Here is a 24,364-nt window from a genome sequence, read left to right as displayed (position 1 = left end):
AAAAGAAGGGGGGGGGGGGGGGTAGGAATCTAAAGAACAGTATGCCTGCACGTGTATTAGCAGGTGATAAAAAATGTCTAAACCTTGATTTAGGCAAGCTCAATCTCAGATCCCAGCTCAGAAAATATTTTTTTTCTAATGGGGGCTGCACATATGTCATTGTGATTGCTACAGTAAGGAGTTTCATTTCCAAAGCCTGCTCCAAAGCCCAAAAGATGAAAGAAATAACATCTATAACAAGTTTAAGCGTAACTGAGTTATCTGCTGGTTACATGCTTCCCAGTTCAGGGAACTATTTGCACAGCTCAAATCCGTCTTTAGGCTAGCATTTGTTTAATACAACTGACCTCGAAACTACTTCAGCACACAATGAAAGTTATGCACGAAATTAAAGCTGTCATGCAGACTTAGGACCTTGTTAAATTATTTAACCTATTAGTGTAGCTGAGATTTAATTTAGGTAAAGAGAACTTACCTGTGTTAGTTTACAGAGCTTAACAATGTCTCATATACAGCAAACAGGTGAGTTAAACATGTTATCTTTATTCACCCAAACACAGCTGATTTACACAAACAGCTGTAAATCTTTCCTTTGTGGAGAGGAGAGAGACTTTCAGACCCCTTGGACAGGTTCCACTGATACAAACACGGAGACTGATTACTGGGGATAAAGGTTATAAGACTACGTGATTTGCCACACTGTGTAGAACACCACGTGGCAAACCAGGTGGTGACTGAATATTGACAAAATTAGTATCGCCGGGTTTATTAACAGTTACATTGGCTACATTATGTACTTCCTTCAGGCATCTAAAGTTCCTAATTGAAGAATAGCATCTCATTATGCTAGGTGCTGTACCAACCCCTCAGAGGGTCATCTGTTGAAGGACAGCACTTGTCTGAAATGAGTTTTACACTCCCAGGTGCGAGTAACATCTGTTCAAAGGAGGGGAGCATAATTTTTTAGGAAATTTTGGTGTTGTTTCCGTTTTCCTTGGTTAAAAAGGCCCCATGTTTTAAAAAATAAAAGCATTATCTGTACCATTTTATCACTGTTTTAATCAAAGTTTGTTTTGAAGTTGTTACAGAATCATTCTGCTTCTTGTGAATAAAGAGAGAGTATTAGAAATAATGGCAATTTTCTCACATGGAATTCCAGTGAAAAACCTTTCCTGAAAACTCTCCCTACCAAAACCAAACAAAAAAGGCATGTGACAGGCTATCATTATAGCAATACAGGAGAGGAAAATGAATAATCAAACGAGGCTACAGCACAGGAAGGCTGAGGCTTTGCTGTGTTCACCTCCTGGCATGCTATTTTTACCTAGCCACATGCTGTAAGCCTTGTGGTGAAGTACGGTTGTGCCCGGGGAAGCGAAGGTCCCGCAGACACATGGGCAAGGCAGGCAGCGAATCCTGCTGCCAGCATTGCCCCGGAGTGGGGGAATGGCCAGGCTGGGCAGAGGTGGGGGAAGGACCCTGAGGCTGGACAGAACAGTTTGTCTTGGAGTGGGTAGGGAAGGTGGTGTTGGCGGTGGAAAGGTCCCGACCTTGTGCACACAAAAAGCAGTAATCGACACTAACCGCCGCCTTGGTGGGTTGCTGCATCTGAGCCTCTAAGGCACGTACAAGGCAGACGCACTACTCTTTTATCTTCAGGGTGGTCTGTAAGACACCCTCCAGGTCTTTAGGGGGAAATTTGCAGAACTGTTCACAGCACTCTGCTAGCCAGGCCTGTAGAGATTTTGGGGTGTCTTTATTGGCATTTAATTTCACAGAACTGTAGGTACCAGATCTTCCAAGCCCAAGCACTAAATTCTTCCAGCTATCAACAAAAGTTTGTCAAGAAATTAAAAAGTCTGCCCTTCCTTTTGTTGTCGGTGAAGTGACGCCTCACGATGATCGTCACGTTTCGTGCTCTGATATAAAGACCTCTCTTGCCCTTGCAGTCCCTCGGTGGCCCCCAGCCCCCTCATCCACACCAACTCTTTGCTTTTCTGGGGGCTGCCACAAGGCAACCACAGATCCACGGTCTGGTACTTGACAGATGGGAGCCCGCAGGGGGTTTGCGGTGCCAGGCTGCAGCCAGGGGGATGTGTCAGGGGACCCATGCGGCTCTCCTCAAGCTGACGTTCTCTGGAGCACACCTCTGCATGACCGCACAAGGGACCCAAGGGAAAAGTGCCCTTGATGTGGCTCCACGCCCTGGACGCTCACCCCAGCACCAGCCCGACACCGGCACGTGGGGTCTGACATGCCAGCTGGTGCGAGGCAGGGCAGTGAGCACCATCCTCTCCGGCAGCCTGGCCCACCACCATTCCCAGCCCCTGAGGAGGCACAAGCACTGGCCGTCAGGGCGAGCTCTGCCCTCGCCTCCCTAGCCAGAGTCAGCATCTGGCACGAAGCTGGCTTTACATGCGGTGCCCTCAAAAAAGAAGAACAGGGTTTTGTTCAACCAAAGCTTCCTTCCCATTAACGTTGCAAATTGAAATATTACTGGGAAATTACTACATGTCATTTCAGAAGGTTCATTTGGAAACAGACAGGTAGGAGGAAACTTGTTCAAACTCTATCAGCTAGGTCTGACCAGAGAGCATCACTTCAGAGCAAGGAGGTTATCCATAGATTTGCAGGGACTGTTTGAGTGAGACCTGCTACTGTATTATAGGCTGCCTCTGTCTTCTAACGCAGGCCTTCCTTCCATGCCTGAATCTGGATTTTGCAAGTGGCTTTTTTGCAAGACCTTGCATTCTGTGTTTTCTCGATGTATCCCCAGGCAAGCAACCGTATACCTGCTGTCTCATTTCTCACAGTGTAATTGCTACCCCATGTCATAGCTGGTTATATAAGGTTTGCAGCGTGAATGGGGTGTGCTGCTGAAAAGCCTTTGTTTTCCAACACAGTTCTTTTCATTTAGAAGTCATGATATGAATATAAGGGAGGAGCAGAACCCTGTTCTTTCTTTTTTTAACCCCAAAAAATCAGAACACCACATACAGACTTCTGCCCCCAACCCAACAAAACAAAAATGGCTCCAGATGAATCTTTAGGAACAGATAATTCAGTGCACATTCTGAACAAAACAGGGATGTTTTTCATTTTTCATGAACATTTTATCTTTTTCTTTCATTTATCAAACATTTTGACTACCTTTCCTTCTACATATTTAACCTTCTGTTTAAAGCTTTTGCTATAGAAGCTTTTAAAAATTAATGCATTAGAGAGAGGCAAAGAAAACAAAAAAAACCCACCCTAACATAACCTCACTTAGTCACACTTCGGTGGGGCTGAAGGATGGTGCTTTTATGATAAATCCTTGAAGAATGTCTCCTGAGACATCGCTCCCAAGAGAAGTGGTGGCTTCAAGGCTGATAATCTCTCTGCAGTATGATAAAAGCAAACCAGCACTGGTTGAGTGCTAGGAGAGCTCCAGCTGCATCCTCCTGCCCCATCTGAACCCTCAGCACACCCACTTTCACACAAGGTAAGTTTTTACAATAACGCAAAAGGTGGTCTCTCTGAGATAATTCTACTTTTCCAAAAGAGGAGAAAAAAAAAAAGGCTCCTGCAGCTTGAGTAAATGAGAAAATTGTTGCCCTGCTTTGGGATTCTTAAAGGTTAGGAGAGGCAGAAATCACCGGTAGTTAGGAACAACTGAAAATAAGCCATTGAAAGAGACAAAAAGAAATAAGGTAAAGGAAAGGAATCATGGCTGGATCTTGGGTATTGTTTAGCTTCCAACAAGCTTTCATAGCTGTTTCCACATCCTTATTTTTCAGACCTTCCCCCTCCCACTGTGTTAATGAGGCGGGAAGTGACCTGCCTACTTATTTTCTGACTTCATACTTAGCAACGGGGCAACATGCTGAACAGCTGACTGTGTGCATGGTATTGTGGATCAGATCCATGCACTATGTGACTGATGATTGTAACATCTCTGAAAAAGCATACACCAAGTTCCAGATTTGTATTTGCTTTGGGTAGATAATGGCATTTTCTCTCAAGCAAGCTTTTCTTTCCTTTCTCCACAGTGTGATCACCAGGCATCACGCTGAAGTGGCACATACATTATTCTAATTAACTCCCTTAAATTTAAGGAGGAATGCCTCTGTAACTGCATGGGGCTCAATAGAAATTCCCCACGAACTCCACACATTTCACTCCCATCAGTATTTGCAAGCTACGAGCAGCTCACATACGTGCCAACTCCATTTGCAGAGCAGCTCTGCACTGTTTCTTAGAGTGAGGCTTTTCCCCCCCGCCTCTCTTTCTCTTGCAGCCTGGGGCCTTCGTCTCGCGTGCTTTTTCCCATTTATGAATGGTACTGGAGAGCCTCGATTACAGACTGAGGGTATTGTCGCCAGTAGTACATCTAAGAGAAAGTGTCTGGGATGTTGGATCTGTGAGTTAGCACCACTTACGTGATTCTCTGCCCCTCTGCAGGAAGCGTTTTTTCTGTCCAGCATGTGCTCACCATCCGTGTTTCAAGAGTTGCCTGTGTTTGCCTTTGAAGAATCGCTGCGGCCACAGTAAATGCGCAGGCTCCCTGTGGTGAGAGAAATGTGGAACCAGGCGGTGGGAGTTGTGGGCAGCTGATGTAGACACAGGATGAGGTGTGCTCCTGATCTATGTGAGCTGACAGAAGGAATGAGTAAGAAACAGAGCAGGATGTAACCCTTGATTTGGAGTAATATTGCATTGGCCCCAGCTCTGAACACAACTGCATCTTCCTTTTCCTCTTTAACAAAATCCCACAGAGATTCCCTTGGAGAGCACAGTGGGCTAGGAAGAAGTAAAGCTTCGGCTGGAAACCAATTGCTTTCCAGTTTATGAGCTTTCCAGCTCCTTCCAAGATCAACACGGTAAAACAATACAGCTGCATACCTGCAGACAATATAATGGCAGAGCAAATTGCTCTCTTAGAAGAAACGCTGCGCTGCTGTACCCAGAAGACGCTTTCAAAACTCCATGGGAGAGCTGTGTGGATCGCTTTGACATAGACAGGAGAAGCATTTCTTTGTGCATAAGGTGAAATGACAGCTTTTAAACTATGAAAGCAGCTACAAGTTACACGTATAAGTTTCCTGAGATGTAACAGGCTTCCAAATCTAGTAACAAGCCTTAAACTGGGGGGCCAATCAGACATAGTTGAGACAGGAGCTGAACCTAATGTAGGATTCCTCTCCCTAGTGCATACTAAGCTACGTTTCACATTCATATAGCCTGAAGCTTCAGCATTTCTCTGGAGAAAATGTATGAAGAGGTTAAATTCTGGGAGGACATTAACTTATTGCAATCATTTTCTTTGAAAATATTAACTATTTCCTGACCAACTTTTGTCAAAAAATGTGTACTCAGCTACGTATCAATGTTCATAGCACCATGTACATCCACAGTATATTCCTTTGGCTACATCAGAAACGTTCCAAAAAAGAATTAGTTTCTGTTCCCAGCTCTTTCCTGACATTGTGTGTCACCTTGCGGAGGGCACTGGACATTTTGATCTCCTCAGAGGTTAAACCCTTGGAGATGCTTGTACAGTGACTAAGTCAGGGGCACCCTGATCTCCCCTGTTAAATCTCAGTGATGCCGTAATCTAAGTAACAGTAGGCACATCTCTTAAAAGACCATGCTGAGCTGTATGCTGCTACTACACATCTAATTGCTACCATGTGTAACTGTGTGTGCTGTGTACGTATGCATGTGCTGCTTCAGCTTTTCAACCTCCCGATTCTGAAGCACAGCAAAGTTGACGACTACATTGAATCTTTGTTAAAGGCCAGCAGAAACGATCCCTGAGGAATGCCAACTTTGGATGAAATACGAGGCATCTGTTGTGTTAACTTAATTCGGTTTACCTCCACACTGACAAGGTATCATTTGGCTTTTTTCCCCCAATTAGAGGGTGCCATGTGCAGTGCATCCCACCAACCAGGAATCAGGGAGAGCTACCCCGGGACTTCTCGCTGACAGTGAAGGTTGCAAACTATCCTCATTACCATGCAGCCTACTAAAAGAAGTGTAAGTAAGGCTTTGCATTAAGAAAGGGAAGAGCCTGTGCCCCAGAATACTGATTGCTGTGAACAGCAATGCTGCAGTAGAAGGCATTAGGTGGGAGAATGCTTCTGAGAGCAAAGTATAAAGAGGGTTTGGATGTTTCAGGTCAAGCACTTCATTTTAAGGGACTCCTAATCAATTTGTACTCTAAACCTGGAGTAAGCATCTTTCTACTTTTCACAATGAGGGCCTTGGGAATTGCATTTTCTCTTCAGGACTAGTGCTTCAAAAACCAGGGGTAATCTTGAGCTACCAAGTTCATATCTCACGCTGAACTTGCCTCGCAAAATTGCTTCAGGATTTTGGTTTGGCTGTTACAGGAATTTGATGGGATGCGGGCAGAACCCAGCCAAACAACTGCCTGCCGAGCAAGCACCAGGTTCAGAGCTCAGCCTGATCTCCAGAAGCTCACATCTTTGAGAGCTTAGGCTCAGCTTCCCCTCTGATCTCCAAGGGGTATGACTGTGTTACTCTCAGTCAACCCACAGCTTTCTCATGAAAAGAAGTCCAGAGAAAAAGCAGTCACCACCTCCAACCCGAGTGCCGTAGTCAGTAAATGTAACTGCATACAAATTGCTTCCCCCTCTGCAATATGTCCTTGCATCTGTCAGAACTGATGCCTCTGCTTAGGTAATGCCAGAACTCCCCAGCGCCACTGGCTCCCAAGGGAACTGAAATGAAGGGGAGAGCAGTGGAGGGAAACATGCTACACATCTTCCCACCTGCTAAGCTCTCAGACTCTCCTAGAGCCTCCAGGAGTGTCTGTTGCTTGTTTCAAGTCCAGATAGACGTTTTGGATAGTGCAGTTCAGGTCTGAGTCTCAAAAGATATGTGTGAATGAGGTAATATATTTGGGGAGTTGTGATAATAAATTACTTTCTGTATTGTACTTAGTCTTAAGGTTACTCAGGCAACCTTGATATCAATATGCATATAACCAACTGGGTACTGAATCAATTACTGTTTTTCCACAAAGCATTTGCATTCTGTACCTTGTTATGAAAGTGATCTGCTGGCACCATCAATCAGTATTTGCCTCACATGCATAACCCTATAACTAGAAATAGAGTCTTGTAATTATTCCCTAAAAGCATAGGTATTTGTACTGCTTTCCCATTGTAATGGTGGTTTTTAACTGGCATGGTTTTGGTTCTTATCAATATACCCCTGCAGGGGAGGATTTTCAGGGTTTTCTTTGGACGTATTGTGTAGAGAAAGCTTTTATAGGAAATTTTTGTATTAAAAAAGGAGAGTCTGCAGGTCTTGCTCAGAATTTGTTCTCCATCATCTTTGTCAGCAGTGATGCTGAAATTGAAAGGTACGGTCCTTGAAGAGGCTCTGCCCTACTCATTTACAGGGAAAAAGTTACACATATTGTATGCAGTTCTTCATAGGCCTCCTACAATTTTCTTTTAAAGCTTTTCTACGTACTGGTTTCCCTCAGGGGCCACAAAAAAGGTCACAGGCATTGATGTTTGAAGATATCTAGCTGACTTTGTCTTGTAAGTAAGTGTCCTGATCTGGGATCTAGGTAAAATAGGCTGCATTTTTTTAGTTTCATGTAGGTTTGTCTTTCTCTGCAGTGAGAAAGTGTAATAAAAAAGTGTAATAAAAGAAAGCACCTGTGTAATATTAGATGCAACTGCAGATGTAGCAGATTAGAAAGCGGTACCTTTGGCTGTGATCAGAGATGGGCCCTGTGTTTCATTCAGCCCTGCAATAGGTTGCAGAGTGAAAAACTCCACTCCCAGGAGCAGTAAGGGCTGCCTACCCATGGTGCAGGTCCTGCATTTCTCCATTTGTGCTCCAAGGCAAACACGAGGCATAGGAATGACGCCTTACAATGTTGCACAAAAGTTCGTCTTGAGTACATTACTTGCATTTTTTTTTTCCACACAATTCAATGAGAAAAGACAGATGTATAAAAATTACCACTGAACCCTGCTTGTGCACATTTGCAAGTCTCTCTGGGTGTCTATTTTGAGCAAAATATGGTAAGGTAGAGAAACCTGGCCCCAGCTCATTTTCAGGACATGCTTAATTTTATGCATATGAGCAGTCCCACTGAGTTCAGTGAAACGACAGAATTTTTTAAACGAAGCACTGAGATGAAGCCTGTTACAAAACTAGGACCCAGAAACATGTGAAATCTGACCTGTGAAATGTTGACCTCTGATTGCCAATCCTTTCTTTCCCTGTTAAAATATCTAAATTGTTCTGGAATTGAGATGTATTTTTAGAGAGGAGTGATAATGTTTCATGGTCATATATTGCTAAATGCATAGATAGCTTCTCCACCCTCTACCTCTCAGTGCACCAATAAGAAACAAAGCTATAACTCAGTATAAACTGGCTTCTTTATTTGTTCAGTCTTTGCAATACAATGACTTTTAATGAGCACAGTCTGAAGGCTGTTTGTAGGCCACAATTAGTGCAAATATCCGATAAGTGATTTTGGAGGTCACAGGCTTTGGCAGTTTAACAATATCTTTGAGGAGACATTTTCAGAAGGCTGGTAGCTTCTTAACACTTTCCAAAACTGGGGCTCTATCAGCAAGGATTTTAAGGAGTCTCCGACTGGACACTCTGAAGCATCAGGGCCTTGCCCCTTGTGGCTAGAGCCACAGGTTGAAACAGATGACAGACAACTATAGGCACGACATTCTGCAGCTGTATTTATCTTCAGAGACTTCCTAGATATTGCCTTCTTAAAATTCTCCTAGAGCTAGCACTTTTAAGACACTTTTTGTCTTTATTAAATCACTTGAATAAAGGAATTGTCATTTATAAATGTACCAGAAAGGATCAAAAAAGAGTCTTCTTGCTTTCATGCACCTCATTTTTTTTTCAGTCTTAATTTTAGTAGGGATTGGGTACTCAGGTTTTGGTCACAGCTGTTAAGTGCACTGTCATAAAGATGGCAATGAAAAACAAAGAGCAATGAAAAATAGTCAGGGGCTGGTGAAGCTGGTTAGCAGGTAGAATAGGGATATCTTCTTGACTGGTGGGAGAGATGAGCCATCAGAATTGTTTGGGACATGGTCTCACCACATACATGTGGTTTCTGACACAAGAAACTTGAATAGCAACCATAAGAGCTTTGAAGTTCATTCTTTGTGTTGAACGCCAAAGACTGGTGTTGCAGGAGTACTCTACTAGTCTTAGTTGTCAGCAAAGGGCACTCAAGAACACCCAATAGATCTGATGTTTGAGACCTGTACAATTGATTACAGCTGATCACTACTAATGGTGGTTGCTGTATACCTTTTTCATCAACCTCTTGCTAGCAGTAAGAGAGGGAATTATTGCCCATTTAGTTTTGTACACTACCTCTGGCAGTCATTCGTACTTGAGAAAGGGAAATAAACCCATAAAGTATCTGGCTGACTCTTCAGTGTTGTGCATTTAGGACTTGGGAAGTACTTTCCTGAAGCTGAGTCTCCTTATGTCTTTAAATGCTCGGAATGTGTAGTCCTATGCATAAAGATCAGTATTTGTAGCTGATCAATTTTCCTAGAGCTGGTCAAATTAGTAGTCTCTATTAGTTACCCAGGCAGGAAATTACCCATTTTCTTGTAATTTATATTTCATGCTCCACTAGTATAACATGTATTTGAAAATAATTTATGCAAAGAAATATCAGACTGTGCATTGCTGGTTTTGATTAGTCACCACTTGCTAATATTTTTGAGACAGTACAGAGATCTAAATCACATCCTGTTATTTCTTCCTCCTTATTGGATAACTAAAAAATGCAGACAGAAGCCTAGTAAAGGACATCTGAAAATACATAAAACCTCGTGGGTTTGGTCTGAATTTTGAGACTAATCAACACAACTAAGGACATTTCAAAAGTTTTACAAACATTTCCAGAAAAAAAAAAAAAAAAGAAATTCTAAATTATTGTGATTAGACCAGCTCAAAATTCTGAATTCCCAACGTTGTAGGAAGTTCTGAGATAGCAAAAGGTTCGTGCTTATTCTGGAATGAAAATTAAAATATTTACAACTGCTGAATGAAGAAGAAACCCAAAATATCTCATCTTGGAATTATTAATTATGAAATAATTAATCATTTCTTTACTTGTGTTGTTACCTTGGCCATCCTGAAAGATTAAAGAACAGACTGGAAAGCCCCCAGAATAAAGTAAGGTGGCTAAGTGACCTGGAAATCTGAGATGTGATTGAAGTTTTCTAGGCTTCCAGAATTCCTTCCACAAAGCCAAAAAGCAGAGTTACTGAAAGCTTTGGCTCAATCGGTATGATTGGGCACAGCCCTAGGATAACTGGCTTTCAAACCACTCATCCGCTCAGTGAGAGTTATTTCTGCAAATATTTTACTTTCAAGGAACAACACTTTTTCCCTTTAAAGAAAACTTGTTGTATTGCAAAATGCCTGATGAGCTCTACTGATGAGTGATGTTGATCCACAAATAACTGTAGAGTTATCACTTCGTGTTGACTTGCATAAATATTGACTGTCTGTGTAATGAAAAGTTCTAGTTTTTAATGTGCATTTGTAATGAAATTTGATTGATTTCTACAGGTTCTCCAGAATTTCTGCTGCACATTTCAAACTGCATTCTGGTTTTTTGTGTGCAGAAGCATCACATTTTCTCAAGTAAAAGAGGCTGCCCTTCGCAAAAGCTCCATTTTTACTTCTTGAGATAAGGTGAATGAGTGTGCTGTTTAATTATTTAAAAAGTGAAAGCTAATGGACTTCCTATAATGTGGGTTCTTATAATTTCCTAGAGCATCATTCTCTGTATACCTGTGTGTGGTTCCTCTCTGTCCTCATAAATCAAGTTTCATGACCAACTGCAGGAATACCTGGGGAACAGAATACAATGTTGTAAAGAAATTTCTTTGTACCACGACATCATTCACTTAAATTTAAAAAATAAATAAATGAAAGAGAAGAACAGCCATATAATCAGGTTCTTTTTCCTATTGCAGTAAGCTTCACTAAAGACCTCACATCTTTGACTATTGCCCTTTATCCTGCCGTCTCTATTTCTTGGGATTGTTTTGCTTAAATGGAGAAGAACATGTTTAACTTTGTAATACAAAACACAGCTGAAATCATTGACACTTCAATCAGCCTTTATTGTGTTGAAATTGCAGCAGGATATCCCTTACTTAGACTGTAGTGACACTAAAGCAGAATTGATTTCAGTGTAAGAAGGAATGGCAATCGTATGCAAATATATAAATCTCAGTGCAAACAAAGGGAAACATACAAACAAATTTGCTGTTGGCAAAGTTTGTTTTAATTTTCAAATGTAATATAATAGAGGAGGTGAAAGGAAACAAAGAAAAAAAAACAAGATTGACTAATCAAGTCACCTCCTGGCTGAAGTCTTCAAAGTCCTGCTGTTCAGAGGCAGTGAGCATTGAGATCAGTTACCTGAAAAGTGTGAATGCTGCAGCAGAGCTTCTGTTGAGAAAAGCTTTCTCAAAACATTTAGAAAACATATTTAATCCTAAATGTTCCTGATCCAAATGTTACACAATTGAGTGCAGATCTATGATTTGAAAGCAGTATGCTGGCTTCCATCCACAAACAAATTTAATGTTCAAACAAATCACAATGTTGTCTAAAATGCATGTTAGAAAAGTAAGTAGCAGATGATGTTAAAGCACTCCACAAATGTGTACGATCAAGTAATTTCAGAGGAAGCCTGCAAGCATTTGCACCTCAAAAAAAAAAAAAAAAAAAGCTAAATTAACACCACAGTAGAAAAATAAACAACTGAAGTAGAAAGGAAAATGTGAATGTAGTCACAGTTCACAAATGGCAAAATTAAAATAGTAGAAACAGGCGGACATGGCTCAACAAGGAGCTCAGTGGATTACTCTCGGATTACTTTTAAATCTGTGTTCAAATCGTAGTTTTAACTGCAACTGAAATAAGCCTGATGACCTGAAATTTGTCTGCAATGGAAAGTAATCCACATGCTAAAGATCTCAAGAGCCAGAAGAGTGTGTTCCTGTTCCTCTCTGTGTTCCTAGGTGACTTATGGCAGGCAGGATCTCATCTATGTGCAGGCCCAGATTCTCCATCTGTCCTTTGACATATAATCTTATCTCAGGAGATACACAAACCTGACCATTTAAGTTTACTTATAGCAAATCTGTGGGGAAAAAAATGTAGGAACGGAAAAAACATTTTCACATAGCCTGGACAACAGTACAGAGCCTGTGAGGATTATAAAGTTCAGATTTAAAGAGGTGATCCAAGGCACAATATTTATATGCAATTCCACATGTCAAAATGGCCACTGCGTTGGTGAAGCACTGTGCAAATGCATACCCACACACATCCATATACACATAGTCTCCAGACTTTTAGTGCAACTGTTGATTAAAAGCTCGTCCCTATTAAAAGCTCCTCATCTATAAAACAAATACGCATCCAACCTGCTAAGTTGAGCTGCTGTCCGTGGATAGGCAGTGACCATGCATGGGAGGACCGGTCCATGTGATGCATCTCAGTCCAACCCTGGGGCCGTTCCCATCTAAACCATATTGGCGTCCTCATTGCTCACAGACAGATGTCACTTACAGCTTACAGCTCATTCCAAGTAGCGATATATCTCTTCCAGTTCAATGTATTTTCATTTCACCATGCCCATTTCATCAGGATGAGCCTCACCCTCTCCCCGGGAGATGCTATAATATTCTGGACATGTTATCTTAACTCACCCAAGTGGCAGAGTTGCTGCAAGTGCTGTAGTGCATCAGCCACGAAGGACACAGGACAACCGGTGGGGTGACACTGGCTTGGTGGCTCCTGCCGTACGTGCCCCACACGCCACTTCTGGCCTGAGCGGAGCTTCCCTGAGCCAGGGTCCGGCCACCCGTTCCTCCCTTCCCTGCTCCCTGGGAGCCGTGTGCGGCAGAGCAAGACTTCGTTATCCCGGGTGCCATGCAGATGCAGAGCAAAAAAGACAGTTTATAATGAAAGGAGGTGCAGAGAGGGAGTGACAGCGTGGACATGATAATGCTAAGACTTTTTAGTCCCTCCAGCAGCCCATTGCGCACCTACAAGTTGTACTTCACAAGTGACACTTACTGTGTTAAGACTTCTTAGTCTAAGTTAGGCCAGAAAGGGAAGTCAAGGGAAGACAAATCAAAGGAGATCACCACTCAGAGTTAGAGCATTGGCTGTGGTAACCCAGAGCAAGACTCACCCAGACCTGTCCTGTGTGCGGCAGGAGACGTACGTACCTGCAAAGAGAAGACTGAGAACTGGACAAGTAAGCATGACACTCCCTGAGCATTGTACCAGCTTGCAACTGTATTCAGCTCAGGGGGTTTCCTGACCCTGATATGGTTTCCCTAATAACTCTCAGTAGATCTACTCTCTAGTGGCTTATCTCATCCACGTCCTTGGAACCACGTCAAATTTTGCATCCACAGACTTGTTTGCCTCCTTAGCGGTGTGGCTGTTGTTATGTTTTAACTCTGAGCTGTGACTGCTTCCTTTGATTTGTCTTCTCCTGACATCTTTTTGTGACCTAGCATAGGTTAGAAGCTGTAACAGGTAAGGCATAATTAAACAGAAAGCTTGCATGTTCTGACAAGCAGTGGTAGAAGCACCAAACTCTTCTTAACAGCTATAAGAGGCCAAGAGGTACAAGATCAGGCAACCTCAGCTTAATTTGGCTTAATATTTGATAGAGTCTGTCCAGAGCAGTGTAATAAACTAAGAACTGATTTTCATGTCATTATTAATGTGGGTTTTATATGTGACTGGCTCATAAAAAAAAGATTCTGCTGTAAGGTGCTGCTCGTTCAGCATTGAGCTCGTCCTCGTACCAGCTTTCCTACCCTCAGCTACAGTGAAAGCCCGACTCCTTTGCAACATAATATCTGAAACTTGAGCAATATTTATTTCTAAGTGCTCACCCAACTGTCAGTGTTTCCTAGCATCTTAAAGGTTATACAATTTCAGTGCGAAGAGGCTTTTCTGTTGTTTATAAAAATTATGCAAGATACATCGTTCTTTCTCATCTCTGTGCTACATTATTTTTTACTTTGTGTGCTTAATTGAATTGATTCAGTCATCCCATAGCTACTATTTTCCGTAAAGTTGCTTTCAAGCAGTACTTTGCTTCTCTGCTTTCTTGAGCTCTAGGTTCCCAAATCATGCCGGGGTGAATATTTTGGCTCCTTCTCATCAGCGAGTGTTATCTTCAGCATTCAGTCCGAACTGCTAAAGGCCTGGCCTCCCTTATCAGCTCTCACTTCAAGCCACTGTGTAGATGCCTAATGAAACCAGGGGACTCCACGTTTTTCAGATGAAGCTGGTTCTTAATACAACTCTCTGTAGCTGCCATTCCCACCCGTCCCGTTTCACGGAGGCAGACTTGCTGTTGCCTTCTGTGAACGTTTCACGCCCGCCCCCCCCCGCTCCCTCCTTCCCCAGTCAGGACATTCCCTGTACCTCCCTGGTGGTCTTGGCACATTATCAGCTCATGTGCAAGCAAAAATAAGCAAGCTGTGTGTCAAAAGAGACTCATGGTTGTATGTCAGTTTTATTTGGTTGTTTGCTCTCCTATTCTTTGAGAGGAAAAGGGAGTCAGAATTACCCTAGCTAGGAACGTGAGGTTAAAAAAGCCCTTGTTTTTCAGAGGGACATAGCTATTCCTATACAAGGTCATGGCTTTCCCATTGCCCTAGAAGCACTCTGGTACCACAGCCTCCTTCTGATCATGCCCCTCATTCCTTATCTGCATACTTTAAGCCTCTCAGCATGCATCATGTGTGAATTACCAATCTAGCCGCAGAAGTTCACAGAAGGGACAGTGCTGTGTTAGCAAAACCTGGCTCTTTATTCCCTCTTGTGAGAAACACAGCTAGCTAAATCCTATCCTACATCCCTTCCGCCATGGCGTGCATACCACATAGAGAAAGCTAGGCCATTCCTTGGGTGAAACTTTAGACCTTGCCAAAGAGGACTTAGTGGAAGATGGAGCTAGACGATTCTTATAAATCAGTAAGAACCACAAGATCAAAAAATGAAATCACATTTAAGTTATCTGTTGGGGGAAAAGAATGAGTCAACATTGACAATGTATTCATCTTAATGAGGACAAATATTTATACCAAACAAAATTAACATATCAGAAAATGCAAGAGAGGCATATAATTAACAAAAGGCAAGGGAATTGGCATAACACTGATAAATTCTTCATTAATAAAATAACTGGTTTAAAATGTCAAAATGAGTATATTTTATTCATAAATTGTGTAGAATTTAGCACACTAATTAAAGACATAGGCTCTATAGCTATTTACATGGCAATTAAATCCACAATGCCAGTGACCTAGCCAAATTAATGTTGGCCCCAACTTAAAAGTAGACTGTATAAATAAATAATTCACACCATCACTAGAGTCTTTGCTTAAGCAAACAGTTCAGTGTAGAAAATTCTGGGAATTATGAGTGACTTTGATGTGCATTAAAAAAACACAACAAAATAAAATGCAAAATAAAACACTCAAATGTTTTATTAGAGACTCAGATTCCAAGCTAAGTTATATCAACAGTGATGGGAAGAACCTGAGCACAGCAGGTGATAACAGTCCAGCCATCTTTTTAAAGCAACTAAATCTACTTTACAGATTCTTAGGCAGCAGAAGGCCTGCTCTTACAGTCCCATAGGAGAGTCCTCCAGCTCCTCCAGGTAGTACCTCTGGTTTTGACTGGGCCACGTATCCACATAAGAGTTAGCAGGTTTGTGGCTTACCCTAATTTTGGTTCCTAGGAAGAAAGGGGAAAATCACAAGCAGTATGCAAAGTACAACTTCAAGAGAGAGCGGAATAGGTGCATTTACAAATTACCATTTGAAGGTGTGTGTCCATGTGGTGGTGTGGGGAACTCCCCTCTTTCTAGGAATTCAAAATTTGACTGTCAGCAAGGAAAAGCAACATGCAAAGTTGCTATATAAATGTAGCTTGATCACAGCTTCCTTGAAAATAAAACCCTACAAGGAGATAACTATGCTGGCAACATTTTTAGAGTTGGGTGTGAAGTAGGGGACTGCTTCATCGTTGAGAAAGATGGGAACGGTGTTAGCTGAAGCCTTGCCATGGCTCATTCATACATCTAAAGGTAGAGCTGCTGTATGCCGATGCTCTCTGTCTACCTATGCTTAATAAGAAATTTGGGCAGAACCACCAGCAGATGAAACAGGCAGCAACATAGATGCTGGGGGACACTGACTAACCAAGGGAAGTATATAAGCAGAAGTGTTCCACCAAGCACAGGTCCCAGAGCCAGGCCAGGAGGAGTTCTGCTGCAAAGAGGGGAGAAAAGGAAAAGCATAAACCTGAATTGAAAATTCAGCTTTAATATATGTTGTGGTCCACTTATACAGAAGTGACTAATTTTTGTAACTATTAGGGGTAAACATATATATGGTCAGTGTAAAGCCTGCAAACTATTCTGAGAACATCTCAGACCTCAAAACAGGTCTCAAAGGGAAACTTAAGCATCAGGTGAATTTCACCACCATATCTGTTCATTACCTAATTTAAATATTAGACAGACTGGACTAGAAAACATCAGTGAAGCATCCATAATCTTCACAAGTCAAAACAGCTGCAGAGGGCCATGAAGCAGGTCCAGTCTGCTTTGAGCACGAGGGGTGTTTTTTTTTCCCAGCGACGGCCCGCATGAGGCACAGAATGTTGTTAGTCATGCCACACAGAACAGACCACCAACATCTTACGGCTCAGGGTTACTGGAATTTAGCTTACTAAATTCTTTGCAATTACTTACAGGACTTAATAATGCAAAATGCTTCTGAAGTAATGAGTCACCTAAACCACTGGATATAATCCTAGGTCCTTCAATTCTAGAAAGATATTGATAAGTTGGAAGACATTCAGAGAAAAGTAGCAGATGTGTTTAAGGCGCAGGAGGGACCAATTTATGAAAAGAAATTACCAGAAATAAATATTAACATTATGTTGTAGCTTTGACCAACCCAGAATGAAATTGGAGGCTGATGTGACAACAACGTATGGGTTTTTTGAAAGGTGCAAGTTCTATTTACGGAAAGGAATTTGTATGCAGGTCATCCAAGGGCTAGTATAGTGGGATGTAAAATTGTGGGTAGAAGAATCAGGGAAAAAAGAAATCCAAATGATTAGTTAGCAGAGTTGCATTCCATGAGAAGTGACTGAATTATTTTAAACAAGTTTTGGCAATGCACTGGGGGCTGTACCATAAGGAAGAAGTCCTACATAATCAGGGAGAGAGAGTTAATAACGTTTCCTCTCTGTAATTTCAGTGACTCAACACCCCAGCTTCATCCTGTCTGCTGTCACAACTATCCTTCTTGTCTTTTGCTTTATCAGGCCTTTGATGTTAAAAAACCCAGCTTTTGGAGTCATCTGCAACAACAAAAAAATTCTTTTTTTTATTATCACATACCACTCAGCTAATAGTTACCGCAATTTTATATACCATTCAGCACATGGCTTCACAGCTTCTATACATAAATGCCCTACCTGTGTGCCAGTTAACTGTCATTCCAGTCCCTTAACCATGAAGAGTTATACCAAGTTCTTGGAGGGAGTGCATGGAGCCAGATCCCTCTCTTCCCATCCAAGCTTTCCTTTGCAAGTTTGGCTGGTTGACGTTAGCTCAGCTTCTCAGCCCACGTCACTGAAATGCTGAGTGTGCTTGGTTCAGGTGCACAGCATCCTTCAGGTCTGGCACCTCTAGCCATACTTCAGTATAGAGAGGCATGTCACTAAATCATAATATATCAAGTCTGGTACTGAATTTATTCCATAATAAGCTCTTCCTGATACAGGTCTGCTGATTTTGTCTCAACCTTTCTTGGGTTTTAATACTTTATCTGCATGATTGAAAGCTCTCATTTTTTGGACAGAATTTCCAGAATAAGAAAGTGATCCTGATATTGGCTCCTTTTCTGCTTTGAGGCCATTGCTGCATTCAATTTTTTCTTGGAATATACTTTTCTAGTAATGGATTCAAGCAAACATCATTTCAGCCAAGGTCGTAATCTTGGACTGAGCAAGGTAACAGATCCGTTTATGTGCAATTCCAACAAAAGCTCTTACAAAGATAGCAGTTTCTGGTGAGTATTAGCAAAGCCAGTTGCAACCTGATCTTGCAAGCTCACCAAAATCCCGTGGCTTTGTCTGGAGGTCTTGGTACATGAGAGAATCTTTCACTTCACAGTCCCAGTTAAAATGAGGATCCAGTTCCCAAATGGACATTTTGATCACTCTTCCAGGAGTAAACCACCAGTAACAATTTCAAACTCAATTCTTTATAGAAGCTTTATAAAAGCACTTTAGAGAAGAAATTATTATCATTGCCTCTATACCCCCTGAAGAAATCCACTCTTTGTCCTGGAGGGAAGATCAGCGGTATTTGTCTCCTCCATCACAGGTATTGCCTAACCTGTCCTTAAAGACCTCCAACGAAAGTCATCACCAGAAAATCTATTCTGTCACTTCAGTACTCTCAGTTTTAACAAGTTTTCTCATTACAGCTAACCTGAATCTTTCTGGTTATAATGTAAGCCTGTCACTGCTTGTCTGCCTTACTGTGGGCTTTGGAGAGCCAGCTATGCTTTTGTTTTCTGCTACAATCAGAACTCATTCAATCTGCTGCCAGAGATTGTGTTTTTCTGTATTTCTTCATGAACTCTGCTGGATTCTTTTCTATTGATCCCTACATTTCTTGAGGTGTTCTGCCCAAAGCTAGACAGATGTTCAAATATTCAGCTGAAGCTTTACAGAGTTCTGAATAGAGGTCAAAGTCTATTCATGTATTCCTACTTATACCTTCTGACACAGCATTTGCCTTTTCCAAAACAGCATGAAATTGCTGGCTTTTGTTGAGCTTGTAATTCATTAAGATCCCCAGATCTGGTCTGTAGAAATGCTACCTCTACAGTTATTTTTGAGCATGAGTTTATTCATGGTGATGATTCCTGACTGTGTACCTTCCACTTGTACCTGCCGAATTAGCCTCTTTTTATTACTTCAGTTCTAGCACCCACCCAGATCATTCCAGATTTATCCTGTCTTCTGACACACTTGCAGATCCGCTTAGCTTGGTCATCATCATCAAATTTTAAGAAGCATCCTCCTTTTTTCCAACTTTGAGGTCATTAATGAAAATATTAAGTATCACTGGATCATGGACAAACACTTGTAAAACTCCAGAATCACCACATAACTTGTCTGCAGAACACTCATGTCTTCTCTCCAAATACAGCTTTCCAACCAGTTTTATAACTCCCCTGTAAGTGTTTCATCCATTCTGTACTCCCCTAGCTTGCTCATGTGGTCTTCCTGTGATACACCACAAAAAACTTTGTTAAAATTAAGTTATATGATGTGTATACTTTTCCCTAACCACAAAGGGAATCTATGCTATCATCTTGCTGAAATGAATGAGTTGTTTGATACAGTTTGTCTCTAACAAATCTTCGCTGGCTGTTGGCTCATCTTCTCATTTTCTTCCATGTATTTACAGCTAGGTTGTTGGCTTCTTTCTTCCAGTAATTTGCCTTCCTCCCCTTTTTATAATGATAGACACTTTGTTTGCCCTTCGCCTGTTGTTAACATACGCTGTTTTCTGTGAATCATTCCTTCCTACAATCTCTTTTGTAAGTTCCTTTTATGTACTTTTTGTCAGATGTTGTAATTTGTTGCATCTAGACAAGCAGAGACATTGTATGACTTGGAGCATGTTCTGCGTTGAATCAATTTCTGCATGATTTTGAATAAGTAACCTTAATGGAGAAGGCATCACAAAGCTGATTTGCCAGGAACATTCTGATTTTTCTGATATTTTTATACACTGGCTGTGTATTTAAAAAAAAAAAGGCATTTAAAAAGAATGATCTTTTAAGACACAAGCATAATACTTCTAGATTATGCTTGTGCATAGCTAAGACTCTTCCAGTATTCTGGTATACCTTGGTTCTTTCAGTGTCTGAAACAAAGGTGGCAATGATTGTTTCCAGGAGAAAGCAGAAGCTGTGTTAAAAAAAAACTTCCTGCAATATTTTTCTTCAAATATTTCATTAATTTCTAGGGAGGAAAAAAAAAAATCCTAAATTGTAATAAAGCACTGCTTTTTTGACGATGGAAGTTGTAATTTCACCCCCAATGTTACTTTTATAGTTTCAAAACTTGTTCTTGGCCACTTTCCAAATATTTATTACCCTCATATAATGTCTCTTTATAAGTGCTCTCAAGCAAATAGTCAGTCTTGCAAACTCTTGCACATGTGCTGAACTCTGCTATGTGAGCTAGTTAAGCATGGGAGTGTTAGCAACAGTGGAGTCCCAACATAAGAAGACTACAACTTAAATCACACTGACAGACCAAAGCACGGGCTAGAAGTTTCACAGACATACGTGGATATCTGTGCAGGACTGCAATCTTCACAAGGTGAGAAGAAAGGGAGGTAATCCAAGGCAGCGTGGAAGAAGTCCAGCGTAAAGCTGGGAGGCTGGACAGAGTGACTTGGCAGTCCCTAGTTACGTTGCTGTTTCTTTTCTTTTTTTTAATGGTCTAAAGTAAGCTTGTCCTTTTTTTGGCTTTGTGAGGCACTCGGAAAACAGCAAACTCTGTTTCTCATAAGCCGCTGAGGATTTTGAAGGTGACGTTCAGGATAGTGAGATCTGTGAAACTGAGAAAGAGAATAAGTAAATTAAATGCATTCTTCTTTCTTATACAATTGTGACATTTCAAAATTGAAATGTTTTCAGCAGTCTTGGTAGCTGAAAAATAGGAGAACAAATGGTGATCATTTACATGCTGTTGGTCTGGGGAGGGTTCGAGAAAGGGTAGCTAGCCACTCCAGCTCCATGGGCTTGAGGAAAGCGGAGCTAGGTGCCTGGACTCTCCCTCTCTCGGAGGTCTCGGCGGTGAAGCCACTTCAGTGCATTCAGCACCGAAGCATCAGGTCCACGTGGCCGACCGTGACTCTGCCGTTTGAGGGGATCTGATCTTTCCTGGCACACGCATTGCGCAGTTCGCCCCCCGCTAACCTTGCCATGGCCGCTGGCTGTGCTCAGGTCCCTTGATCCACGCTGTTGACTGCGGTCCCCAAACAGCTGCTGGCCTCTCCTGGGAGGTAGCGGAGCTTGGCCTGAGCGTTGCGTGAAGGGTGGACACCTCGTCCCGTTTTGGCCTGTGGGTGTCTAAGCATAATTCACCGGTTTATTTCAGGGCTCCCCGGCTCAGCGACGGGTGAGACTTCAGCATACCAGCTTTAGACCTCACTTTTCTGCGCCTTACACACCCACACCTTCGCCTGTATTTCCACCCGTAATTACATCTGACGTACCCACCTCCTTCTCTGCTGCAACTCATCCCCATGCCCCTTACCCTACACCTTTGTGTCCTCTCCTGACGCAGTCCTCTCCCCCACCTCCTCGCAGCCTTCCTCCCAGCCTCCCCTGCCCCCTCTTCGCGGGCTGCCTTGTTTGAGAGCAAGGCCATGCAATGCAGCCCAGCTGCAGGCTGAGAAGCAGAGCAGGTATCCCAGCTAGCTAGGCTGGGTGGGAGAGCCTCCAAGTCCGCCTGAGCCGTACCTTCTCTTGACTACCTGTCAGCCCGGGAGACACGCTGCCACTCAGCTGCTAGCACACCATCTCCCGACCAGATGTTGTGCAGGTCTGGTTTAATTTGGTCTGAGCTGTGGTGCGAGCTTTGGTTTTGCGTTTAAATTTTCAAGTGGTTCCTCGTCTTGCTCTGTGATTTTTGTACTTCAGTTTCTATTTTAACCCCTAATCTACTGGTGACTATTCTGCACGTACGCTGGAGATATCGGTACAAACACTCTTACCACACCACTTTCCTGTCTAGCAGAAGATGTGCATGCTGCTGCTTTCCTTTCTGTTAGTTTGATGCCAGTGTATAATGAATTTACAACCTTCACTTTCAAAGAGATGTCAAAGCTAAAACAATTTCTGCAAATTTTCAAAGGCACCTTAGTTACATAGAAGACTAAGCCTCCCTTAGACACCCAGGGACTTGAGGGAATTTAGGTGGGAAAAAGGAGTTATTATCTGCTTAAGGCGAAAAACCTTCAAGAAGTGTGAGTAACTTAAGACCAGACTTTAAAAAGTCTTTTAGGTATTTAAAACCTGTATCTTGAATCATCTATAAAAGTTCCAATAGATTTTTTAAATCTCACTAGGCATTCATTTTTAGGTATCAACCTTCATTTTTAAACACTTCAGTTGTAAATGATCCCAGGATACTTTTGAAAATGTTTTCCTTATACATTTTTTTGCCCAGTGTTTGAGGCATGACAATTTTTTTCCCCAGTCTGTGGCCTCCACAGATGTTTAAAATTTCTTTTAGTGGTAGAAGACTGACAAGTCTGATAACAGCAGGTTCTAACCTAATTATTAAATGTTAACCTCTTGAGGTTAAATAATCTCTTCTGATGTCATTAAAAATGCCCCAGGAGTCCTGATGTACCCTCCTCACATTTGCAACACGTGTTTAAGGAGAAAATCAGTGCAGCTCTTCCCACTCCAGCCTCCCTGTGCAGAGCAGTCAGTCAGACAAGCAGTCTCTGTGCCATTAACTCATTTCTTTCTTCTTCCTGTCCTGGCAGTACCCCCTGCCAGACAAACTCCCCAAACCATCCGCAGTTTACAGGGATCCAAAGGCATAAGAGCGCAGGAGGGCATATTGTGAAACACGGTAAAGCAACCTCCATTTACCAACACTTACTACAGAAAATCAGGGCCATTTTCAATCCTTCTGCCAACAATCCCATACCAAGTTGTGCTGCACCCCTGAATGGTTGACACCCCCCCCCTCTGAGATTTTGGAAGTGCTGCTCCCTGCGATGTCAAGAGGCATTACAGGCGCGTGGTCTTTTTGACTGTTGAACCATTTATTTATGTGCCTATGTTCAGATTTGTGTGTCTCACTCAGATATGAACAATTTAGCTTATTACTCTCTCTCCCCCCCCCCAAACGATATGTCTATAGACTGACATTTACTGGTACATTCACCCACAAGAACAGATGACATGTCTGAAGCAGTTAAAGGGAGAGAGATTTTAATTTCTAATAGCAGTCAGGATATTGGGAACGGATGACGCATCCATCAGCTAAGTCAAACTGCTGGATTTTCCTGATGCAGTGCAGACTTCTATTATAGCCTCATTGATAGTGTTCAGTAATCTCTCAATGAGGTGCACCGTATACAGTAATTGATGTGTGACCTTTCTTTAGGGAGAAAATGAAGTCCATGAACAAAAGCTGGCTGTGCTGGGCTGCACACCAAGGTTTGTGGTATAGCTTCACTATCTCTAATTTCCCTGGTGTATGCAAAAAGGGAAGGCCTGCAATTGCTCGGCAGGAAGGTCTTGTGTCTAAGGTGTCCTTTTCATGAAGGTGAGAATTATCTGCGTTTAAAAAATTAACTTTCTCCCTTAATGGACTTGTAGCCTGCTGTAGCGCTTTGGTTTGCTCTGGGTTGCTTTCCCACCACAAAGTGGAATCACTGCCCTCCTCCTCCTCCCATCACGTCAGCAGGACCACGGTGATGGAGGAAGGCTGCATTTTCCTATATCATGGTGCATGGCTGAGTGCACCATGGTGTCAGATGGGCCTCTGTGAGCATTTTGTGACTGGCCGATTTATTCTCATTCACCTTGCTTCTGTACTAAGCGCGTAAAGCATGCATCGCCTACTTCTGAACTGGCAGGGCCTATATTAGCCTTGACATGCTGCAAAGATTGGCTTGAATTCCTTCACTGGGATTTTCTCCTTGTTGCTATTTTTATCAGGGATGGCTCTTGCCTGGTTTTCACTCAAAAAGAGTGTTGTAAACTTCAGACATCATAGGTGAGATGAGGACTATAACAGAAATATGCTTTTCGACCAAATGTTCATAAGATTGGAAGTCAGCGCAAAAAGCACTGCAGAAGTGTTGTTTGGCTGTCTGACAGAGAAACTGATCATTTTTTACTGTTGCAGCAAAATTACCATATAAGGTCACTTTAAAGTTGTGCAATATATCTAACTTTCTATTTAAATAACAAGGAGATAGGGAGAGGAAAGCTAGAGGGTGGGGAGACCGCACCAAGGCTGTCTGTAATAACATGTTTTATGATGTTTATTTTTTGCTTTTGAAAGAGGAATCAAGTACCTTTTTTTTTTTAGAGAGAGGCAAGAAAATGCTTCCTTCAAAAGTACCTAAGGCCAGGATCAACTTCTATTCGCAGGCATAGACACACCATTTCCCTTGTCTTCAATGGGAGCTGCTCATGCA

This window comes from Haliaeetus leucocephalus, unplaced genomic scaffold, assembly GCF_000737465.1.
Source record: "Haliaeetus leucocephalus isolate CR32 unplaced genomic scaffold, Haliaeetus_leucocephalus-4.0 Scaffold228, whole genome shotgun sequence".
Taxonomy (NCBI): Eukaryota; Metazoa; Chordata; class Aves; order Accipitriformes; family Accipitridae; genus Haliaeetus; species Haliaeetus leucocephalus.
Note: the sequence above shows the minus strand (reverse complement) of the source record.